Here is a 23,066-nt window from a genome sequence, read left to right as displayed (position 1 = left end):
CCCTGGCTGCGTCCATCAGGCTCTGAGCAGTTGCCAAGTGGCCTTTCAGCTCTCAAGGAGAAACTTCTGCCTTAGAGACCACAAACACAACTGCAAACTGGTTTTATAGTGAAGAATGTAAGAAATTTCCATTGCTTCCTATGGGATTTCAGAGGTCACTTGGGGGCTGTGTAGGAAGGAAAAGGTTAGAAGCTAAGCCAGTGATTTACAGCAGAGGTGTGGTGGTGCAGTTGATTGTAGGGACAGGATGAGGGGTAATGGCTTCTAACTGGAATAAGATACATTTCGATTAGGAATTCTTCCCTGTGAGGATGGTGAGGCACTGGAGCAGGTTGCCCAGAGAGCTTGTGGAGGCTTACAGCCTGGAAGTGTTCAAAGCCAGGCTGGATGGGGTCTTGAGCAACCTGGGCTAGTGGAAGGTGTCTTTGTGCATGGTAGAAGGTTGGAAGTGGATTATCTTTAATGTCTTTTCCAACCCAAACCAGTTGGTGCTTCTGTGATTTCCATGTGCAGAAGAGTGTTGTGTGTTGTTTTTTTTTTTCCTCCCGACAAAGGATTGTTTGGGCTAGGTTTAAACTTCCCTGCCTTAGAAGGGCATTTTCAAGGCACTCTCATGGCACAGACCATGTCTGGTGACTTGACTGCTCTTTTTTTCCTGCTGTTTGAGCTCTCCATGGTTTGTTTGGTGTTTGAAGAGTAATAGTGCCCTTTTCCTGCATGTAGAGCAGCTTGGACAGGTGTTCCCTGTGGATAAATGCTTCACCTAGGAAATAATGACTCAAAATACTCTGCGCTGGCAGATGGGGCTGGGGATCATCTGGTGATCTGAGCAGGGTGGGTGACATGCTGTGTGGTGTTAAATTAGTGTTTTGATGTGAAGGTTTTGTTGCCCTGGTCTCTTCTCCATGTAATCTGCAGTCTGCCTGGTCAGTGTGTGTTTGTGTTGCAATGAAGCAGTGTGGTTTTGTTTGCTTGTTTGACCTCTCTGCAAGAAGCTGTTGCCAACCCTTGCATTCAAAAATCGTGGCTTCTTTGCTCAGTGGTTTTGTCCTCAAAGGCCTTTGGATTCTCTTATGACAGTCTCTTTCCAGACCATCTGTGGGTGAGCAGCAGCAAAGGCAGCACTTATTGTGGTGGGTCAGCACCAAACAGCTGAGCCTCCTCCAGTTCACAGCCTGGGCTATTAAAATGTGTTAATTTAATGCCGTGGGGAGTGAAGCCAGAGTGCCATGGGAGCTGCCTGTCTCTGGTGTAGGAGCAGTGACTTCAAGCCACCAGCTTGTGTCTTTGAATCAAATGTGCTCATCTGAGTCCAAGGAAATCACCAGACAGTCCAGATTTTAGGTGAAAATACTTCTCTTTGCTCCCATTAAGGAGCTTTTTGTGAGTGATCTCAAGACTGAAACAAGGAGGGAGCCGCTCCGTTCCCAACTGAGTGTCATAGGCATACAGAGGAGAAAAGCTGTGGGAAGCATGTTAATTTTTCTGTAAGATGGGGTTTGTTTAGATGACATTTAGCACAAATGTCCTTAGTGTGTGAGTGGCCATTGCTAGGTCAGTACTAGTGAGGGAAGGATGAAGTCATCCCATCCAGGCTGCCCATCAGCCCAGGGTATTAGCTGCTGCTGAAGGATGGTCACTCTTAAAGTGAGCAGAATAATGTGCCTGAGAGCTTAATTCTCCTTGGGAGGCAAACAGAGAAGCCTCAGTGCTGTGTGTCTTTTGGGGCTGTGTATATATTTGGGAGGGATTTAGTACACCCTCCCCCCCCTGTAAGATGGTCAGGCTGTAGCGTCAAGGAAGAGCTGACAAGCTGGGGAGCGTTTTGCTCTGGTGTATGGAGCTGGACAGCTCTGCTTGACAAGATAACTCATTATACTCGGGCTGTAGGTGAAGAGAAGCCAGTCCATGCTGTTATGGGCATGGTTTCACCATGGGGGAGCAGGTTGATCTTGGTGAGGGTGTGCTGGTGTGCCTCTTGCACCTTCACCAGTACGGATGTGGGGGGTTCTCGCTGACCAAGCATCTACCATCTCGATAACCAACACAAAACTCTGTATGGTTGTCACATCATCTGAGTCAGCCCCTGGACGGCTGATGATGCCCTTGTGTTTAAAAAAATATTAAGAGAACACCAACACCCCTACCCCTGCCCTGGGTCCTTCCTCCGGAGCTGGGCCACTACTTTCTCCGGGCAACAGCGACCTGTACTGAAAATCTAGGTCACGGCGGGAGGAGAGCGCGGCCCGCTGCATCTCGCCGTTACCTGCGGGCAGGGCCTCTCCTGCCCTCTTTGCACCGGATCCAGGCCGCACCAAGTAACTCCGGCCCCTTCGTTTCCCCCCTCAACATCGGTTAAGCGGTGGGGAGGAGGGGACGCCGGTAATCCTGTCTGTTCAGATCTCCTCGCTCACTCCCGGGTGTTTTTCTGCCGGGCTGGGGGAAGGGCCGCGGTCTCCTAGGGCCGGGGTTCGGCGCCCGCGGGCAGCCCTGGGGGAGGGAGCAGGGAGGGAGGGGGCGGGAAGCGCTGAGGGGGCGCGCGCTCTCGCCCCCCCCTCCCCCCGCAAGCCGCCGTTTCCCCTCCACCAATAGAGAAGCAGCTCTGGCGCCCCGCCCTCTGCTGTCAGCCAATAGGAGCTTACTACAGTGTTGTGGGCGGGGGCGGCACTGGGCTGCGCGGCGCGCGGTGGGCAGAGCGGCGGCGGCGGCGGGCGGAGGGGAGAGGGGTGGGCTCAGCGGGCGCGGAGCGGAGCCGGGCGGATCCGACCTGAGCCAAGCGGATCCGAGCCTGCTGGGCGCAGGAGAGGAGCTGCACGACCCCGAGAGTGCTACATCGGAGAGGGAAGGAGCGGCTCAGCGCGTCCCAGGGAGAAGGCGGCGGGCACCGGGAGCGGAGGAGGCCTCGAGCGCGCTCTTGGCGGGCGGGTAAATGCTAGTGGGCGCAGGTGTGCGTGCATCGGGTGTGCGTGCATCGGGTGTGCGTGTGTGTGCACCGTCTGTCCACTGTGTGTGCACCCGGTGCGTGTGTTTGAGTGCGCGGCGTTATCTGTGCGCACGGTCCTTGCTCGGTGTGTGCGTGTGTGCAGCCGGCGTTATCGGGCAGCCTGGGCATGTGTAGGGGTGTGTGTGCACGGGGTCTTTGCACCCTGTGTGTGCACCTTACGTCCGCACGCACGGGCTGCGTGTGTTCATGTGTGCACAGTGTGTGCACGCACATGTGTGTGCTTATGTGTGCATGGTCTGTGTGCATATTGTCTGTGCACATGCTTGTGTTCACGTGTACATGGTGTATCTGCATGCACACGTGCATTCACATACTCGTAGTCTGTGTAAGGTGTATCTGCATGCATATGCATGTGTTCCTGTGCACATAGCCTGTGCACAATGTGTCTGTGCACGTGCATGTGTTCATGTGCATATTTGTGCAGCGTCTGTATGAGCACATGCATACATTCACATGTGCATGGTCTGCACACACGTGTTCGTACATAGTCTGTGCATGGTGTTATCTGTACAGTCTGTGCATGATGTGTTCGTATGTGTGGTCTGATTTGTGCACACGCTTGCATGTGTGCCCAGTCTGTGTGTTCATAGTCTGCACAGTGTGTCTGCAGGCATGCATGTGTTCACGTGTACATGATCTGCACAGTGAGTGCACACACACGTTTGTGTGTACATAGTCGGTGCATGGTGTGTCTGTACACACATGCTACATGTCTTCCTGTGTGCATGCAAAGGGTGTGAGTGTATGTGTGTGGTCTGCACATACACTGTGTGTTGTGTATCTGGGGTGCATGGTGTGTGTGACATAATTGGGGTACATGATGTGTGTGGTGTATTGGGGCTGCATGGTGTGTCCCATATGTGCTCTCTGCATGCATGCAGTCTGTGTTTGTGCACAGGATGTGCGAGCTTTCCGTGGTGGTGGCATGGAGAGCTAGAAGCTGGAAGGCTGAGACTTGGCTGGAGACAGGTTGTGGAGAAGGGCAGAAACAGAAGGGGACAGCAGGATGGGGGACGCAACAACAAGGGAGCTGGCACTCGGTATCCCCTCCTTGCTGAGGCTGTAGGTGCCCAGGGCTGCCAGTGGCCGAACCAGGATTCCCAGCTCTGTACGGAGTCCATTGTGCAGGAGGAGGACGAAGAAGACATGACAGGGAAGAGCTCGGGGCTTGGTAAAACGCTGGGACTGCGCTTGCCCTCTCATGAGTGTGGTGCCGTGGTTGGGTGAAGGTTCTTCAGGCCAAGCATCCTGCTTCCCTCCAAATTTCAGCTGAAGAGAGATCCCAGTTTGCTGGGACTCAGTGTTCTCCAGTTAAAGGGGTTTGCCACCAGGCCGTATTTTTATTTTGTATCCAGCGAGGCAGCTGGATACAAAAAGGAATTAAAATTGCATCTTGAGCCATCTGTGAGCATCCACAAGCCAGAGTGCTGTCCCTTGAGTGTTTCTTGGGGAGGAGGAACTGCTCCCTCTTTGTGCTCTAAGGCGACTGTGTGGGGTTGGGGGAGGCTGATTTTGGGCTCTTCCAGCTCTGGGTGTGTGAGTGTTTAAGTGTTGCATGCCCAGCTGTAAAAGGAAAATTTCTCTGACACTCCAATTTCTGAGGCAGGTGTGGTGCTGAAAATGATGGCTCAGTTATAATTCAATTCCCTCTGTTATAAATTAATTAAGATATGGAGAAACAAACCAAAATCTTATTTCTGAGCAACAGCAGAAACCAAATTTTTGCTTTACTTTGCTCTTTATATTTAGAAGGCTTTCCAAATGTGTTGGGGTTTGTTTGCCTAACTTGGATAGATCTGGAGGGATCGTCTTCTGATGAGCTGATTCTTATGTCACAGTGAGTTGTTGGAGGAAAAATAACCCCGTGAGGTGTTGGGAGGAGGCCGTGTGTAGATGGAAGGGCTCTGAGCCCGTTGCTGTTGCTCCTAGTGCAGTTCCTTTCCTAGTTAGCTGATGTACAGTGTTGCTGCCCTAGGAGCTGCTCCCCTGGCTGGAGAGATTGCTTTGTGGAGGTGCAGGGGAAGGTAGGGTTTTTGGTAATGGCTGACAGAAGTGTATCCTAGTTCATCGAAGGTTTTTCTGCAGTGTTGCGGTGGCTGTTGATGAGATGTGATGGTTGTTAATGGAACTGTGGGGTCATTGATGGGGGTGTTCTGCTTTCGGTGCATGTCCTGTGGCCATCCTGTTTGTGGACTTGGTGTTTGTTTTTCCATGTCGTGATGCCAGCCTCTGGCATCTTTAATTCCCTTTTGGTGACAATTTGGAGTGTTGGGTGTGATGTAAAAGGTAGTAGGGCCCTTTGAGTATCTCTGCTGACATTGCTTTAGTAAAGAAGATGAGGATTTTCTGGGATTCCTGTGGACAAACGTAATCTGCTGCAGAAGCTAAACATCAAGGATAAACATAGTGCTCCTTGCCTTTAAAACTCAAGTAGACCGTGGTTGGTCCTCTCCCCCTCCCCCCCCCAATGACATGAATTGTGTCAGATCAGAGGAACAGGAATTGACTGTGTTCTGCTCTGATGGCTTCGATGCAATTTGAAACAAACCCTTCTCAGGGGAGCATTTGTTTGGAAGGCAGCAGCAGACTCCTGGGCACGGCTAGCTGGGGCAAGGGGAGGAAGGACTCTGCACAGCCTGTTCCAACACACCGTCTGCTCCCAGAGCCCGGCAGTGCTTTAGACCACTGATGCTCCAAACGCACAGCTTCTGTCTCCGGTAGTGAGCTGCCAGCTCCCTGCCGCTCCGCCTGAGCAGCTGCGATGTTTTCACTTGACAGCGCTTGGTTTTTCGGGACGCGGCAAAACAGATCTCTTCTGACGCCCCATTTACTGCTTGTTGAGCAAATATCGGGATTGATGTGAAGCAGTCTGGTGGATGTGTTGCTTCTCTAGTAAGCAACTGCGTTTGCAAATTCATTCATTAAGCGATCAAAGCCTGGCTGTGCCAGGGTAGCTTGCAGGCTTCCAGCCACGGGATGTTGGGATGCTCTGAAAGCTTTGATGTGTTGATGCCGGGAAGGTGACATGTAACATGCTGGGAGAGAACTGTACATAAAAATGGGAGGCAGTGGCTGTGTACTGGGTGTTCATCAGGAGTTATTTAGCATCTCAAAAGAATTTTGGATTTTTGGGGTCAGTGAGTAAACCTTCAGCTCTTCATTCTCAGGGCAGTTCATGGAGGTATTGGGTGTGTGTCCACAGCACCTGGCCAGGAGTTGATGTGTCAAATACCTTTCTTTGATTAGTTCTTTAAGGAGGGGTATCTGATGAGAGCCTCTTCCTTTGGGGATGGACCTTGACAGTACCCCTTCTGTGGCAGAATGGGGTTTTCTTCAGCCTCTTACTGCCACAAGGTATCATTTCTGGGAAAAAGCTGGAGAAGTTAGTGCAGCTCAGAGATGCTGGTGAGCTCTGGGCTCTCTCCAGGTGTCCAGGCCAGGGATCACCTGGAACAGAGAAACCTGACCAGATGGGAAGCAGAGCAAGTTCTTCACACCCCACTGTGTAAGTCCACAGATGAGGAGCTCAGGCTGGGCTGCGTTTGTGTGCTCCAGTGGGTCTGTCTGGACTTGCTCTGCTTGCCGAAGCTGCTTTTACATTCATGGTAATGAGCTGTCATGAATCAGAGGTGTTGCTTTAATAAGGTTGAGGGGCCTGCAGCAGCCCTATGGATGCAAATAATTTCCTATCATAAACCTTGTTTTGATCTTTTAAACTCCATTGCAGATCTCCTGGCTTCTTCCTAACCACAGTTCAGCTCCCTGCAACTTTTCTGGAGCATTAAGAAATGGCAAATACTCAAACTGCTCAGGCTCAGAGCTGTGTTTTGCTGTTGTCATGCATCTCTCTGGGGAAGCTCAGTGTGATGCTTTGCATCTGAAGTGGAAACTGCACTCTGGGCTTGGCGATGTTTTGCAATGGTTGTTCTGCTTTCGGGGTGCTTGGTTTCCGCTGTAATCTTGCATAGATTAAGCAGGCAGCTTAATAGAGATTTCACCTGATACTTCTCATTTGCTCTGCCCTTTTGATCAGTGCTGTGATTCCTTAAGTTGCAGAGAACTGTAGGATGTGGCATAGCAGGGATTTATCTTTGATGGATTAGGTTAGAATGTTCATGGCTTGTACTTAATCCAGATTAATATTATTAGTTTCTTTACGCTGGCTCTGTTGTTTACGTGTGTTTGCTGTTGCTGTGAATTTTTGCTTGTGTAATGCTGTTAACCTTCTGTACCAAAAGCAGACACTTCTAACTCAACTCTGTAGACAGAGCAAATCTGTTTTTTAATGAAGCAGTTTTACAGAGCAGAAAACAGTGGGGGCTTGGGGTGTGTTTGAAGCCATTGTGCCCTTCCAGTGCACCCTTCTCCAGACCCCACTGTATTTCTGATAGGGGCTTTTCAACCAAATGCCCACACCAGCTGGCTTTAGCTGCTCCACCCAGAGCAAACGTCTACAGCAGTGCTTGCGATGTATAATTTATGAAGCTGCACAGCATGTGGACGCTGGTGAGTTTTGGAGGGGACCAAGCATTTTCTCTCTCCCTGCTGTCGATGCAGAGTTAGGAGGATGGAGGAGGAGGAGCAACTCTGGGGGGGGGTGTTTCTGTTGGTGAGTGAGCTCCGTGGCTCATTTTGTGGCCATGGTCATTGTGTTGTGTGCTTCCCTTCCACGTGGGTGTTTTTGAGGAGCGCTTTATCTACATCCAGCTGGCAGCCAGTCACTAGTGGTATCCCCCAGGGATCAGTACTGGGCCCCATCCTGTTCAATATCTTTACTGATGATCTGGACAAGGGCATCGAGTCCATCATCAGTAAATTTGCAGACGATGCCAAGCTGGGGGCAGGAGTTGATCTGTTAGAGGGCAGGAGAGCTCTGCAGAGGGACCTTGCCAGGCTGCACAGATGGGCAGAGTCCAAGGGCATGCGATTTAACACATCTAAGTGCAGGGTTCTACAAATTGTCCACAACAACCCCAGGCAGTGCTGCAGGCTGGGGTCAGAGTGGCTGAGAGCAGCCAGGCAGAGAGGGACCTAGGGGTACTGGTTGATAGTAGGCTGAACATGAGCCTGCAGTGTGCCCAGGTGGCCAAGAAGGCAAACGGCATCCTGGCCTGCAGCAGGAAGAGTGTGGCCAGCAGGAGCAGGGAAGTCATTCTGCCCTGTGCTCAGCTCTGGTTAGGCCACACCTTGAGTCCTGTGTCCAGTTCTGGGCTTCTCAGCTTAGGAAAGATGTTGAGTTGCTGGAAGGTGTCCAGAGAAGGGCAACAAAGCTGGGGAGGGGTTTGGAGCACAGCCCTGTGAGGAGAGGCTGAGGGAGCTGGGGTTGCTTAGCCCGGAGAAGAGGAGGCTCAGGGAGACCTTCTTGCTCTCTACAACTACCTGAAGGGAGGTTGTAGCCAGGTGGGGGTTGGTCTCTTCTCCCAGGCAAGCAGTACCAGAACAAGAGGACACAGTCTCAAGCTGTGCTAGGGGAGGTTTAGGCTGGATGTTAGGAAGAAGTTCTTCACAGAGAGAGAGATTGGCCATTGGAATGTGCTGCCCAGGGAGGTGGTGGAGTCACTGTCACTGGAGGTGTTTAAGAGGAGACTGGATGAGGCACTTGGTGCCATGGTTTAGTTGATTAGATGGTGTTGGGTGATAGGGTTGGACTTGATGTTCTCGAAGGTCTTTTCCAACCTGGTCTGGTCTATTCTATCTCTTGGTGAGGATGAGTGCTGTGGGATGTCAGCCAAACATTCCAGTGGGTTCCCACCATCAGGTAATATCCCAAGAAAACCTGCAAGCCAGACTTGGGGAGGAGCCTTTTCTCTGCCCAAACTGATGTCCTTCTCACAGTGATCACTTGAGTTGTACCCATAGGGAAGCATGCCCTGGATGGAGCCCTGCCAATGGGAGCACGGTCTGGAAGCAGCAGGAGGAGACGGGGGCTAGGTAGCTATTTCTGTGAAAAACACAATTGCTTTGAGCCTGTGGGTCACTGCTCTTAGGCTGATTATTTGCCCTTCCCCACCCCACACAGTGCCTGTGTGAGAGAGATAATTAAAAGCTTTTAGTTAAATAAATAGCTCAGTGGCTCTCATGGCTTTCTGGTAGAATTGTGGAGTCAAACACTTGGAGGTAGAAGATGGCATGTGGCTGCTGCTAGTCCCGCAGCATCTCCTCCATTTCCTTCTGCAAGCACAGACCAGCCTGGTCTTGGGGTGTGATTGCAGACAGGCTTTCCCCCCCCAGGGCTGGCATGTCACTAAACACAGGAGAAAGCCTCTCGCTAAGTGGGAGCAGCCCTGTCCCGTTATGTGTGGGACCCCGGGCTAGAGTTATTCTCTGCTAGGCGAACTCTGCTCTGAAGACAGGATTAATAATTCCTGCCCAGGGCTTGCAGTTCACAGGGAATCCAAGCATGGCAAGGGTTCAAAGGATCTCTGAAGATCATAGAGTCCAACCCCACTACCTAAGCAGGATCACTTAGAGTCATTCACACAGGAACGTGTCCAGGTGGGTTTGGAATGCCTCCAGAGAAGGAGATTCCACTGCCTCTCTGGGCAGCCTGCTCCAGAGCACCAGCACCCTCACAGTGAAAGAGTTTTTCGTTCTGTTTATGTTGAACCTCCTGACTTCCAGTTTAAGTCTGTTGCTCCTTGTCCTGGCACTGAGAGGAGTCTGGCCCTATCCTTCTGACACAGATATTTATAAGCATTAATGAGTTCTTCCCTTAGTGTCCTCTTCCAAATACTGGATTCTATATGCAGGTAGTTTTGCAGCCCTGCTTCCAAACAGGCAGATCCCAATGGCATCATCTTGAGGTGCACATCAGCCATTAGGGACAAGAGCTGGTGGGACCCCACAGGGACGCAGCCCTTGTGTGCACAGGGGAAAAGAACATTGGTGAGCTGTAATCCTCCCTGGCTGACAGAGCTTTCTTGTTCTTCATGTAGACAAAAACAAAGCTGTTCATTTTGTCTGAAAAGTCATAAAATCCAGGATTGGGCCAAAATTCCCTTTCCTAGGTACCTGTTTTACAACTGTTTGCCTGGCAGTGATTGATGTGCAAGATGGAAATTGTGTGTTGAACTCTTGTGGGGGGCTGGTGTGAAGTCAAGAGAAATGTCACCTCACTGACATCTCCACTTCTCCTGCATGAGTGTGTCCAGGTGTCCAGAGGCAGTGCAAAGCTGTAATGTAAATGTGCCCTGACAGAGGCAGAGGATGTGTTCCCAGGCTTCTTTCAGGAGGAAGGGCTCAGAACCTGCAGATGAAAGCAGCACTTCTAGGGTCCTCAGTAGCAAATACTGGGATTTGAGCAGTGAGAAACTGGGTGGGGTGAGGACTGGCACTACTCTTGGCATCCCTCCATTCCTGCTTGGGATGTACCCTTCCTAGGAAATCCCTCCGTTCATGCCTTCCTCCTGGGGGATGTTCCTCTATCCTTCTTAGGGATGCATCATCCCGGGGCAATCATAGAATGGGTTGGGTTGGAAGGGACCTTGAATATCATCCAGTTCCAACCCCTGCCATGGGCAGGGACACCTCCCACTAGACGAAGTTGCTCAAGGCCTCATCCAACATGGCCTTGAATATCTCCAGGGAGGAGGCATCCACAGCCTTCCTGGGCAACCTGTTCCAGTGTCTCCCAACCCCCATTGTATAGAATTCTTCCTTTAATATCCAGTCTACATCTTCCTTCTTCCTCTATCCCTCCTGGGGATTTACCCATTGGAATGGGCTGCCTGGGGAGGTGGTGGAGTTGCCATCACTGGAGGTGTTTAGGAGGAGACTTAGGGTGCTTGGTGCCATGGTTTAGTTGATTAGGTGGTGTTGGACTTGATGATCTCGAAGGTCTCTTTCAACCTGGTCTATTCTATTCTATTCTACCCTCCTAAGAACATCCCTCCATCCCTCCAGGGGATGAACCTTCCCAAAGATGTCTTTCCATCCCTCCCTCTTGGAGTGCACCAGTGTCCCTCCATCCCTTCTGGAGTTTGTGCTGAGGGCCAATGTAGTATTGTTGCCTTTTATCTTCAACTGTGAGTTGAAAGTGAGTGTGTGTGGTGAGGAGTTGGTGAGACTTGGTCCGTAAGCACCTGAAGAGCTGTACTGCAAGATGGGAGTTCAGGCTGCCTGGTCCAGCGGCTGGGAGAACTTTAGGCACAACTTGGCACTGTTGGGGCATTGGGGAGGAAACCAGCTGCAGAGAAGATGACTGTTCTCAGCTGTATGTTTGTATGCTGCTCTAGTCAGAAGGGTTTAAGGACCTTTCCCTCTTCCCCTGCTTCCTTCCCTCCCTCCCCCGCCTTTCATGGAGAGGGGGAACAGCAAGGAAGAGAAACTGCTTTAGGGGGGAAAAAGCAGGCTCAATAGATGTTGTTTTCCCCTTGTTTTTCATGTGCAGCTAGGCCTCTTAGGGGTTTCAAACACGATGGAAAAGAGCTCTTGCAGATGCCTGGGTTTGCTGAGTCAGTTGCACACGTTGGCTGACTGCTCCTCAAGGAGCTTCTGAGAAACAATTTCAGGTTGCAGAGGCAGAGTGCAGGAGGGACCCTGCAGAAGGGGTTTATCTGTGGTGGAGCTGGGAGGAGCAATGATTGCCTCAACATGGGGAGGGTGTGTGGCCGATAGCATGGGGACGTGGTCATGTGCGGAGCTCCTCTGACTTCAGCAGCAGCTGATACTGAGTTCATTGGAGGAAATGGTGTAGGCTTCTCCTTGAGGCTTTGTCATCGTTCCTGTAACTGCTGCTTCTGTTATTTCCCTTCTGTCTGCTAGATGTCATCTTCAAAAAACACTTGATGTGTTTGTGGGTGGCAGTAGCTGGGTTGCTTGCTCCTGCTTGGCTCTGTGCTGCCCTTCCCTCCCTCAGGAAATGGTGGAAAAAGAGTCAGAGCTGGGTGGTGCTCTATCACATGGGGGTTGGACTAGATGATCCTCAGAGGTCCTTTCCAACCCATACCATTCTGTGATTCTGTTGTGAGATCAGAGCTGTGTAGTGCTTTGTCCTGCTGCAGGACTTGTGTCCCTGCCCCTTTCTGCAGCGTGGATTGGGATGCTTCACCCACACATTGGGAATGAGAACCCAAGGAACTGGTAGTGTCCAACTGTGTTCATCTCTAAGAGTGACCTTTTAAGGAAAAACCTTTGGTGTGAAGTTGCTGGAGCCCTAGAGCGGGCTGCCCAGAGAGGTGGTGGAGTCTACTTCTATGGAGAGGCTTCCAGCTTCCCCTGGCCATTGTGGTCACAGGATGTCAGGGGTTAGAAGGGACCTCTGGAGATCATCAGGTCCAACCCCCCTGCCAGAGCAGGATCATAGAATGCAGTGCAGGTTGCACAGGAACACATCCAGATGGGTGTCTCCGGAGGAGTCTCCGGAGGAGACTCCACAGCCTCTCTGGGCAGCCTGCTCCAGGGCTCTGTGACCCTTACAGTAAAGAAGTTCTTTCTCATGTTGAGGTGGAACTTCCTGTGCTGTAGTTTCCATCCATTGCCCCTGGTCCTGTCACAGGGCACAAGTGAGGAGAGGTGTTCTCTTCCTTGCTTTCACCCATCCCTCAGATATTTATAAACATTTATTAAATCCCCTCTCAGTCTTCTCCTTTCCAGACTAAAAGGCCCCAGGTCAGAGGGTTCGACTGGATGATCTTCAGAGGTGTCTTCTAACCCCCACCATACTTTTCCCACCCTGTTTGCACGCTGGAAGCAGTTTTTGTCCTATTTTATTTTGAAGAAATGAGATGCTTTGGGTACCTGGTGTCACCCCTCAGCTTTGGGGATGCAGAAAGTACTCGTTGGTGTCATTGTGGCACACTCGATCTCTCCCTTCAGATGCTGAATGGCATCTGAGATGCTGCCGGGGAAACCACCGTGGGCAGTGTTACTGACTTTGTGTTTGGCAGGTGCTGCTGTTGGCTTATTTAAAACTGAGGACTGGCTCTCTTCACCTGGCCTGACGAGGGCAAATGGCGATGGCCCTTTTGTGGAGGGGTGGTTTATTAAAGACTTCCTACCACATGAAGAATAGAGAGGAAGAGCTCAGGGAAGCTGAATCTATTAGTGTTATGAGCCTGTGTGCCTCCGGAGGCAGGAGTAGGACTAGGTAATGAACATGGCTTCAGCAAAGCAAGGCTTGCAATTACAGGGAAATTTGTTGCTTCTCTGTGGTGCTTTTCTTGCACCCTTCCCCCCGCGCCCCCCATTTGTAATCGAACTAGACTCCCTAGACTCTCCAGCATGAGCATTGTCCAGGGATTGTCCTGGTGGGGTGATTCAGGTTAGGTTTGATCCATGCAGTGTTAGTCAAAGGACAGTTAGGAGATTTAGTCATGCAAATATGGCAGGCTTAATTTTTTTCTCCCTTTTCTGAGGTAGATGCACCTCTGCACCTCTGCCAGTGGTTAGATTTGTTGCAGAGACAGTGCTGGGAGGCCCAGGAGCAGCTTGTGCCCAGAGATCAATCATGCACCAGTTCAGCAGGTGGGAAGGTTTGCAGAGAGCTCATGGCTGCCTTGGCGAGGTCTGAGCCTGCTTGCGGGGTTAGCTTTGTCTGCTGGGCTGATGCTACTGGTGGAAGTGGTTGCACGTTATCTGTTTCTCCTGTTTTCTTACCACAAACAGTTGTAAATCGCTGAGGCAGGAGGGACAGATGAGAGTAACCCCCAGCCCTGGCTTTGCTGTGACACTTTCCAACTCCTGCCAGGGTCTTTTAGATTGAAAGCAGAACAAGGAAACAAAGAACTGTGCCCTTTTGATGCATTAACTTAAAAATGGACCGCAAATTGCCCATAGCTTGTGCTTTGTTTGGAGACAGTTCCACCTTCTGAAACTTCTGACTGGCAGAAAAACAAGTGGTGATTAGCTATACTGACATGAAAGCTGGCTTAATTGTATCACTTCAGCTTTACCACTAGAAAAACATCTTGGCAGAGGTGAATACATTTGGTTTTGAGCTACAGTCACCGTGGAGTCGAGAGGACACAGGCTGAAGTTGAAGCTTCGAAAGTATGAGATTTGTGGGTCAGTTGTTCAAGGTTTTGCTTGTTTCTCCCCCTGTGCTGAATACCTGGATCTGCTTCAGCAGAAACACTCCCTGAGAAAGCATTTTGAGATGTTTCTTTAAAACAAAAGCCCAAGTGGAGCAAAGCCCAAGCCTCTCTGTATTGCTGCAGTTGGAAAACATCAGCAGAGCTTTTCTAACAGAGCAGGTTATGAACACAGTGCAAAAATGCAGCCAGCTGCATCCTGCAAAGTCGGACATCATCTCAACATCCCAGTGTAAGTCAAGCCCAGCAGTTGCTCGGTTCCTGTTCTCTGGAGGAAGCTGCAGCTGGGGAATGTGCTTTGTTTTCCCACCCATTTACTGTGTTTTTGCCTAGTCACAGGGTGTTTCATGGGTGCAGCCAGATTGGGTGCTGCTGGTCAGAGATGTTTGGGAATGAGTCAGTAGAGCTCAGAATGCACGTTTCTTGAAAACAACCCAGGAGATCCGCAGGCTTTGCACAAGCTTAAAGGCTGACACCAAGACAAAAAGATCCAGACCTCCTGGTGATGGGAGCTCTGAGCTCTTGTGATGGTGCTTCGGGAAATAATGCTTGAAATTTCTTGCTGTCTTCTAAAGAAAAATGTCTTTGCTGCTCCAAGCAATGAATTACAGTTGTTTTTAAATGCAAATGGCAAAAAATCCTCAGCTTGGAGCAGTGCAGGTATTTGATTTTTAAGTTGCTAGTTCGTCTCGCAGGTAATGAGCCAGCATGGTACCCAGAATGGTCCCCTATGGCCATGTGGGATTGCAGCGATCAACCGTGTGCTCTGCATTTACCGTGAGGACAAAAGAATGTGGCACTTGCCTTTTAGCAGAGGGACTGGCTTTTTCAGTTGGATCACTGGAGATGGGGATGTGTTTGAGATCTCAGATTCCCCTTCTCACTTACTAAAGAGGAGTGCTTGGTTTATGCCACCTGCAGTTAAAGCCCACATAGCCATTGCCTAGTTTCTCACAGCAAGAGCACGGTTATGTTTTTGTAGCATCTTCCTCTTTGAAGCCATGCTGGAAGTTAGCTTTGCTGCTTGAAATTAAGTCCTCTTGTAAACCAGAGGCTCACTGAGTGATTTATTCATTTAATTGCTGCTTCTAATAGTAAATACATTGTGGATTAGAGAGACACATCCTGCTGCCCTAAAGGACTTGAGCAAAGTGGGCACAGAATCCCTGAATCCCAGTATGATGGAGGATGGAAGGGTCCTCCGGAGCTCACCCAGTCCAACCCCTCTGCTTAAGCAGGGTCACCCAGAGCAGCATGGCTGGGGTGGGGTTGGAATCTCTCCAGAGAAGGAGACTACTCAACCTCTCTGGGCATCCTGTTCCAGGGCTCCAGCACCCTCACAGCAAATAAGTTTCTTGTCCTGTTTTGTATCATCAGCAAACTGGCTGAGAGTCCATTCCGTGTCTTCACCCAGGTCATTGATAAATACATTGAGTAAGGTCCCAGATATGTGAGTCATCCTTGTTGTACATGTCCCTGTGCAGGCACACCCCTGATGTGAGGGCTTAGTGTCCCCTGCTCTTGTTCCAGCAGGGTCTCCAAGCCCTGCTGCTGAGCAAAGCGGTGATGAGATGGATTTTTTTTCTCAAAACACTTGTGTTTGACAAGGGCTGGGAGCAGAAATGAAGCACAGAGAAGAGCTATTCCCCTTGTCATTGTGCCTTAGGTCTGGAAGATGCCTAGCAGTGACCTTCCCTGCTGTGGTCAAGAATGAGTTTTGCAGAGCTGTTCGTGACACCCTTTGAAAGCTCACCGCACCACATGAAGAGAAACACAGATTGGGAGGAAAAAGAAAAAGTAATACTCGGTTAAAAAATGAGTGGGCAGCTGTGCTAAAGTGGCATTTTCCTCTGGCACACAGCTGTTACACACATTGTGTAATAGCTGTTTGTAGAAAGGGACAAGGGAGCAAAGCTGATGAAATCCCTTCTCAAAATCTGCCAAAAGGATGTTTTGCAGCAGGGTGAATGTTAAATTTGAGCAGTGTGAGTTGCTCGATAACTTCTTGTGTTCCTGCCTGCAGATGCCAGTGTGGTTGTGAAGGCTTCAGGAGCTGCAACCATTCCTAGATTGGATAGTGGGGAAAATTTCTTTACCAAAAGAGTGGTCAGGAATTGAAACAGGCTGCCCAGGGAGGTGGTGGAGTCACCATGCCTGGAGGTGTGTGAGGTGTTCAACAAACACGTGGGTGTGGTACTTGGGGATATGGCTTAGTGTCCTTGGTGGTCGTGGGTTGATGGTTGGACTGGATGATCTTGGAGGTCTTTTTCAACCAAAGCAATTCTGTGATTCTATGCTGAGGTCCATTCTGTGCCATTCCTGAAGACTATTGCTGGGCAGCTCTTCCCAGAGGAGCTACTGGTCCTGGATGCCAGCAGGTTTGAAACTTACATTGCTGTGCAGTGCAGCTGGCAGCAGCCGCATGCACAGGGAATTCTGTAATTAATACCAGCTTGAGTGCTGAGTAATTTGGAGCAGTAATTGGATGGTAGCTTAAGAGCAGGAACATGGTTAAATAAATCAAACGGGCTTTGTGGTCATAACGTCAGCAGGTGAAACACCTGGGAAATGGCAAATCCACATGGCAGTGCTGCGTGCTGTGAGCCAGGTGGGTGCTTCAAAGCACACCCAGCCAAACCCCAATGTGCAGAACAGGGGCAGGTCCTCTCCTTCCCCAGGTGCTGAGGGAGCAACACCTTGTTAGGCAGATTGATTTTAAAGAATTAGGCAATGAAATGTTCTTGCTGTGGAGTTGTTTGCAGCTAATTTGGTCTAGGGAACTGCAACAAGCTTGGGCTGCTGTGTGTGTGTGTGCACTGATGTCCTTCCTAAGTAGGAGATCATCTCGTTGTGTTTGTTTCTGGTTTTGCTATTTACTCTTAAACCATACTTCTCACTGCAAATCCCACTTTGCTTCTGGAGCTGGTGTGGCTTTTCTCTGCTCTCCTTTTCCACAGTGCTCTGCTAACAGCTAACATCGGTGAGGAGATGTCTAGGAGCCAGCTGAACGTGGTTAGACCTTGTTTGCATATGTTCATTATTTTCATCTTCCAGAGGAACAGGCAGCCATCTATCTTCAGCCTGTGTATAGATAATAAGAACCTGAAGGAAATGTGATGGATGTGGTTTGAGAATATATTTTCTGGAGGCGCAGAGGGGGTTTGACGTGAGCTGCCTGGCAGGGAAGCCTGGGTGAGCTCACTGATGCTTTTTGCTCTCTCCACTTTTTCACCCTGGCCTCATTTGAAGGGTCTTCGCATGGCAGTTTTAGCCTGAACAATGATATCAACAGAGCTTGCAGAAAAGAGGATTTGTCTGGCATTTTATGCCCTTGTGCTTCGTGAATGTGGATTTCAGCAATATTGTTGTGTGGCTCCTGCTGTCAGCAGCTTGTTGAAAAGGGGAGCTCACTCGTCTGGTATTGCAGCTCTTGACTCACTGCCCTTTTGCCCCATAATTTGAGCTGGGACTCTCCATTCAGCCTTCAGTACTGGGTGCCAGGCAAAACCAGTAGGTTTTGAGTCCAAACCACTGAGAGTAAATCAGTTTATTTTTAATTTTCTGTTGGGTTTTGGTGCTTGATAAATAGCCAAGCTACTCTGAGTCCTCATGAGTCTGCGGAGCTTTCGGCTGGCTGAAGTGGTGTTGGGCTCAGTGAGGTTTCACCTGTGCATGAGGTGGTTGCACAACCGGGATTTAAGTAGAATAGAGGAAAAAACAAGCGAAGCTTCTCCCAAACCCCATGCAGTTATTTGTGCTGCCTTTGTATTGTTGGGGAGGGGGTACTCACATGTACACACTTTGAATAGAGTAAGGATTATTCTGAGACCTAACTTGCAAAATGTGAGTCTTGGGGTGCTGGGTTATGGGCTCACCCAGAAAGCAGCTTCAGCTCCTGGTCATTGTAACAGGGAGGTATTTAAACCAGATGCTTTCTCTTTTCTGCACATGCTTTGTCCTTACTATAGGGAATAGTTTGTCTTGCAGGGCTCTTCATTTGAGTTTTTGGTTTATTTTTGACACTGCAGTGTCAAAAAAAAGCTGGTAGCTGTTTGCTGTTGCCTTCTCATCAGGAGCATGACTGGCAGCATGCTGGCAGTGATGTGGTGGTGGGTATCAGCACTCATGGTGGGTATTGACACCTAAGGTTGTGTGTCAGCACCAGTGGTGGGTGTCAGTGCTGGGTGGGAGCGAAGAAAGCTGATTTACAATGTCGAAGCAGTGCCCCCGTTATCTCCCTGCCTGCCCTTACAGACGGGCCCTCTTTAATGACTTTGAGGATGTTAAGCTTCTCCCAGTGTTGCCAGGGGAAGGTGTGAGCAGGGTGGGAAAGAGGGACCTGAGTTACCTGCAGGAGCAAGAAGGTAGGAGGGGATCAGTGGTGGGGACAGCACAGGTCTAGCACAGATGAACAGGAGGGGAGGAGAGATTCCTTTAGTGTGGACTCCTGAGCGAAGCAATGTTTGGATCATCAGGATTAATTGTGGCCGGAGACGAGGGTGCTGTGGTGTGTTGCACAGAAAGTTATCCAGGAGCACCTGTATGATGATTAGCACTAAGCTGTCCTTATAGGGTGCTGGATGGGAAAGGTGAGAATTGTAAAAGTAAAAAATACCTCTTGAGAACTGCTCAAGGTGCCAGTGTGTGTTCAGTTTTTAAACCGACAAAGCCCCTTCCTGTCCCAGCCCATCAAGTGCAGAGAGGAAGACAGCAACTGAAAATAGAAGTAAACAGCCCCTGTAATGTGGGGGCAAAGAGTGTTTCTGGCCCTCTCCTTGGAGCACAGCTTCCTTTTCCTTTCTGTAAGTTGAGGAAGGCACCATTTGTGCACATTTCCTCCTGGGCGCAAATGACTACACTGACCAATGAGCAGGAGGGTTAAGGCAGGAATTGAGCAGAGGGGACCAGCAAGGACACTCACTTGGGTCTCCAGCAGCAGAAAATAACTCATGGTGCCATGTTATCTTCCTTCCCATTTTTAAATCAATGCTCTTCCTTCCCTCCAGGATGATCTTCAATATCCTGCTCACTGTTTCCCATCATGATAGGACAGGTTGTGCACTGGAGCTCAGCTGCTGTGTCCTGCTGAGCCATTAGTGCCTCAGGGTGGAGTCTGGGGTGGTGTTCAAAGGCAGAGTGGACACAGACACCCTGTGGAGTAAAACTGATGTGTTGGTGGGCAGGCAGGAGGTGACGGTGCCATTATTTGGGCTGGGAAGCAGCAGTGGTGGTAATAAAGTGCTCACTGTGTGTTTGCTGTCCCAGAGGATCAAAGGGATTGCTGACAGCTGAGCAACTGCACTAAACAACAGAGGTACCAAAGGTGATAGCCAAAAACACCAGGTGAGGCACTGAAATGTCCCTGCAGCCCTTAAGTATTGAGAGTGTCACCTGAAACTGTAACGTTTTAAATGCAGGCTTTTACTGGGAGCTCCCACTCTGCTGCTACACACAAGGTGCCAAGGGCTGCTCAGTGCTCCTGCTTAAATCCTGCCAAAGAAAAGGTGGTAAGAGTCACAGAATCATGGAATGGTTTGGGTGGGAAGGGACCTGTAAAGGTCATCTAGTCCAACCCCCCTGCACTCAGCAGGGACATCCCCAACTAGAGCGGTTTGCTCAGAGCCTGAGACAAGCTGACCTGGGATGGTTCCAGGGATGGAGCATCTCCCACCTCTCTGGGCAGCCTGGGCCAGGGTCTCACAATCCTCAGAGTAAAAAAAAAACTCTTCCTTTTCTCTAATCTGAATCTCCCTATTTTGGTTCAAACTGTTCCCCCTTGTCCTGTCACAAGAGGCCGTGCTCAGGTCTGCCCCCAGATTTCTTTTCCGCTTATTTAAGTCCTGAAAGGCCACCAGAAGGTCACTCTCCTCTGTTATTCAATGAAAATCACTTGTCTGGGCTGTGTGTGAGATAAAGCACCCAGGAAGCCAGGCTGGCACCCAGCAAGCTGGATTGTGTCTCCTTACCGTTGGCAGTGCGGTGCAGGCAGTGTGGGGAAGTCGGCAGTTTTGATTCCAAGCCATCTCCAGTGAAAATGGTTGTTTGTAAATGTGTTGCATCAGATGTGTCAATGGATGTAATTAAGGAATGAAGACTGCTGCACACCCCTAATTAAGGGGATTAAAAAATGAAAGCTGCCTGATTTCACTGCTGGGTGGAAAAAACAAACAGACAGACTGGTGGAAAGTGCTGGGCGGCCAAGGTGGTTCTGCCGCAGCCCCATCAGAATAGAATAGAATTAAGCAGGTTGGAAAAGACCTTCGAAATCATCAAGTCCAACCCTATCACCCAACACCATCTAATCAACTAAACCATGGCACCAAGTGCCCCATCCAGTCTCTTCTTGAACACCTCCAGTGATGGTGACTCCACCACTTCCCTGGGCAGCACATTCCAATGGCCAATCTCTCTTTGTGTGAAGAAGCACCAAGAGGAGCAGCTCTGGGGAAGTGACAGCACTGATCCCCTCCCTAATTGGTGCATAATTAGCTGCTGAGCATAGAAGACGGTGTTTAATCACTGGTTCATGCTTTTACCGATTCGATTTTGGTTTCTGGTGGGGATGGGAGGCTTTCCATGGGGATGCAGCCTTGAGGAGCTCACAGTTCTGTCATCCCATGATGGGCTGGTATCTCCTTATCATCTCAGTACCCATCACCCACTGTTGAGGACAGTGAGGTGGGATCTTGTTGCATAGAAGCAGAAGTGAGATGGATGTGTGAGGTGCTGGACACAGGGTAGGACCTTCAGGTATCCATGAAGTGCTTTTGTGTGCATGTAGTGGGCAGTGCCATGCCAAATCTGGGACAGTGAACGTTGGGTAATGGAAATATGAGGAAGCTGTGCCCAACATGGGCTTCTCAGCCTTGCTGAGAGAACTGCTTTGTGGTGGGATGGAGACTGCTGATGAGGATGTGTCACTGATCCTGACACAATGATCTCCCGTGGTTTGTTTGACTCCAGGCAGGGGTCACATACCATGCAGGTGCAGGGGCCCTGAATGGCTGCCACTGGAGCACCCTCCACTCCTCCTGTGATTTTCCAGGAGCCATTTCCTTTGCTCTCCAGCTTGTGAAGCCGGCCCTGGGGAAACTTTAGGGTCACTGAGCATTGTCAGCAGGAAAGATAGGAAGAAAAATGACACCAAGCTGGGGGCAGGAGTTGATCTGCTGGAGGGTAGAGAGGCTCTGCAGAGGGACCTCGACAGGCTGGACAGATGGGCAGAGTCCAACGGCATGAGATTGAACACATCCAAGTGCCGGGTTCTGCACATTGGCCACAACAACCCCATGCAGAGCTACAGGCTGGGGTCAGAGTGGCTGGAGAGCAGTCAGGCTGAGAGGGACCTGGGGGTGCTGGTTGACGGTAGACTGAACATGAGCCTGCAGTGTGCCCAGGCAGCTAAGAGGGCCAATGGCATCCTGGCCTGCTTCAGGAACAGTGTGGCCAGCAGGAGCAGGGAGGTCATTCTGCCCCTGTACACTGCACTGGTTAGGCCGCACCTCGAGTCCTGTGTCCAGTTCTGGGCCCCTCAGTTTAGGAAGGAGGTTGACTTGCTGGAACGAGTCCAGAGAAGAGCAACAAAGTTGGTGAGGGGTTTGGAACATAAGCCCTACGAGGAGAGGCTGAGGGAGCTGGGGTTGCTTAGCCTGGAGAAGAGGAGACTCAGGGGGGACCTTATTGCTCTCTACAACTACCTGAAGGGAGGTTGTAGACAGACGGATGTTGGTCTCTTCTCCCAGGCGGCCAGTACAAGAACAAGAGGACACAGCCTCAGGCTGTGCCAGGGGAGGTTCAGGCTAGATGTTAGGAAAAAGTTCTATACAGGAAGAGTGATTGCCCATTGGAATGGGCTGCCTGGGGAGGTGGTGGAGTCGCCATCACTGGAGGTGTTCAGGAGAAGACTTGATGGGGTGCTTGGTGCCGTGGGTTAGTTGTTTGGGTGGTGTTGGATTGGTTGATGGGTTGGACGTGATGATCTTGAAGGTCTCTTCCAACCTGGTTTATTCTATGTATTCTTGTAGAAGTGGTGTTAAGCATTCAATAGAACAGAATAGAATTAACCAGGTTGGAAAAGACCTTTGAGATCATCAAGTCCAACCTATTGCCCAACACCATCTAATCAACTAAACCATGGCACCAAGCGCCCCATCCAGTCTCTTCTTAAACACCTCCGGTGATGGTGACTCCACCACCTCCCTGGGCAGCACATTCCAATGGCCAATCTCTCTCTCTGTGAAGAACTTCTTCCTAACATCCAGCCTAAACCTCCCCTAGCACAGCTTGAGACTGTGTCCTCCTGTTCTGGTGCTGCTTGCCTGGGAGAAGAGACCAACCCCCACCTGGCTACAACCTCCCTTCAGGTAGTTGTAGAGAGCAATAAGGTCTCCTCTCAGCCTCTTCTTCTCCAGGCTGAACACCCCCAGCTCCCTCAGCCCCAAGTGTATGCCTGGGACACGTGATGCTCTTCTGTAGTATGTGGTGCTGCATTTGTCAGGGCAGTGTTGTTCTGGGGCCCTGCTGGCATTTGAGTTTGCCCCACTGAAACTGTGTCGGTCCCTGAGGCTTTACAAACAGCATTTGGCTTGTGGGTATGAGTACTCATGAAAACATCTGAGTGACTGGTTTGCCTGTGGATTCCCTGTGGACCAGGTCTGGTTGAGACTGTGGTTGCACTCAGGCTTTAAACGGTGCTGAGTGTTTGCCTGGTGCCCTTAGACCCAGACAGGAACCTGGAGTGGATCAGAGTCTGAACTATTTTAAAAAGGAACTTTCTGGAGCAGGTGTCTCCTCAACTTCTTGTGTTTATGGTACCAGCAGAAGATGCTTTGCTGTTCCGAGTCTTGGGGCATGGTCAGCATCTGTCTGGGAGTCTGTATCTTCCATTTCTCATTGCTCTGTGCCTTGGGGAGGTGCAGCCACCTGAGAGGGGGCTTCCATTTCTGCAGGCAGGGGATGGGGCCCGTTAAGAGCTTTTAGCATTGAACATCCTCTCTACTCTGCTCCCATGAGACCCCACCTGCAGTACTGCA

General features: G+C 50.3%; 1 protein-coding gene across 1 annotated transcript in view; it reads left to right on the top strand.

The window, feature by feature from the left end:
- The first annotated feature begins 2,844 nt into the window (after positions 1–2,844).
- EPB41 (erythrocyte membrane protein band 4.1) overlaps positions 2,845–23,066 on the top strand; it is an 82,035-nt gene continuing 61,813 nt past the window's right edge. Inside the window, exon 1 of the mRNA XM_054170695.1 lies at positions 2,845–2,925. The gene's annotated coding sequence lies outside the window, so the exon portion shown is untranslated. The remainder of the gene's footprint in view (positions 2,926–23,066) is intronic.

This window comes from Dryobates pubescens, chromosome 20 (assembly GCF_014839835.1).
Source record: "Dryobates pubescens isolate bDryPub1 chromosome 20, bDryPub1.pri, whole genome shotgun sequence".
NCBI classification, from domain to species: domain Eukaryota; kingdom Metazoa; phylum Chordata; class Aves; order Piciformes; family Picidae; genus Dryobates; species Dryobates pubescens.
This window is presented reverse-complemented; position numbering and strand designations above follow the sequence as displayed.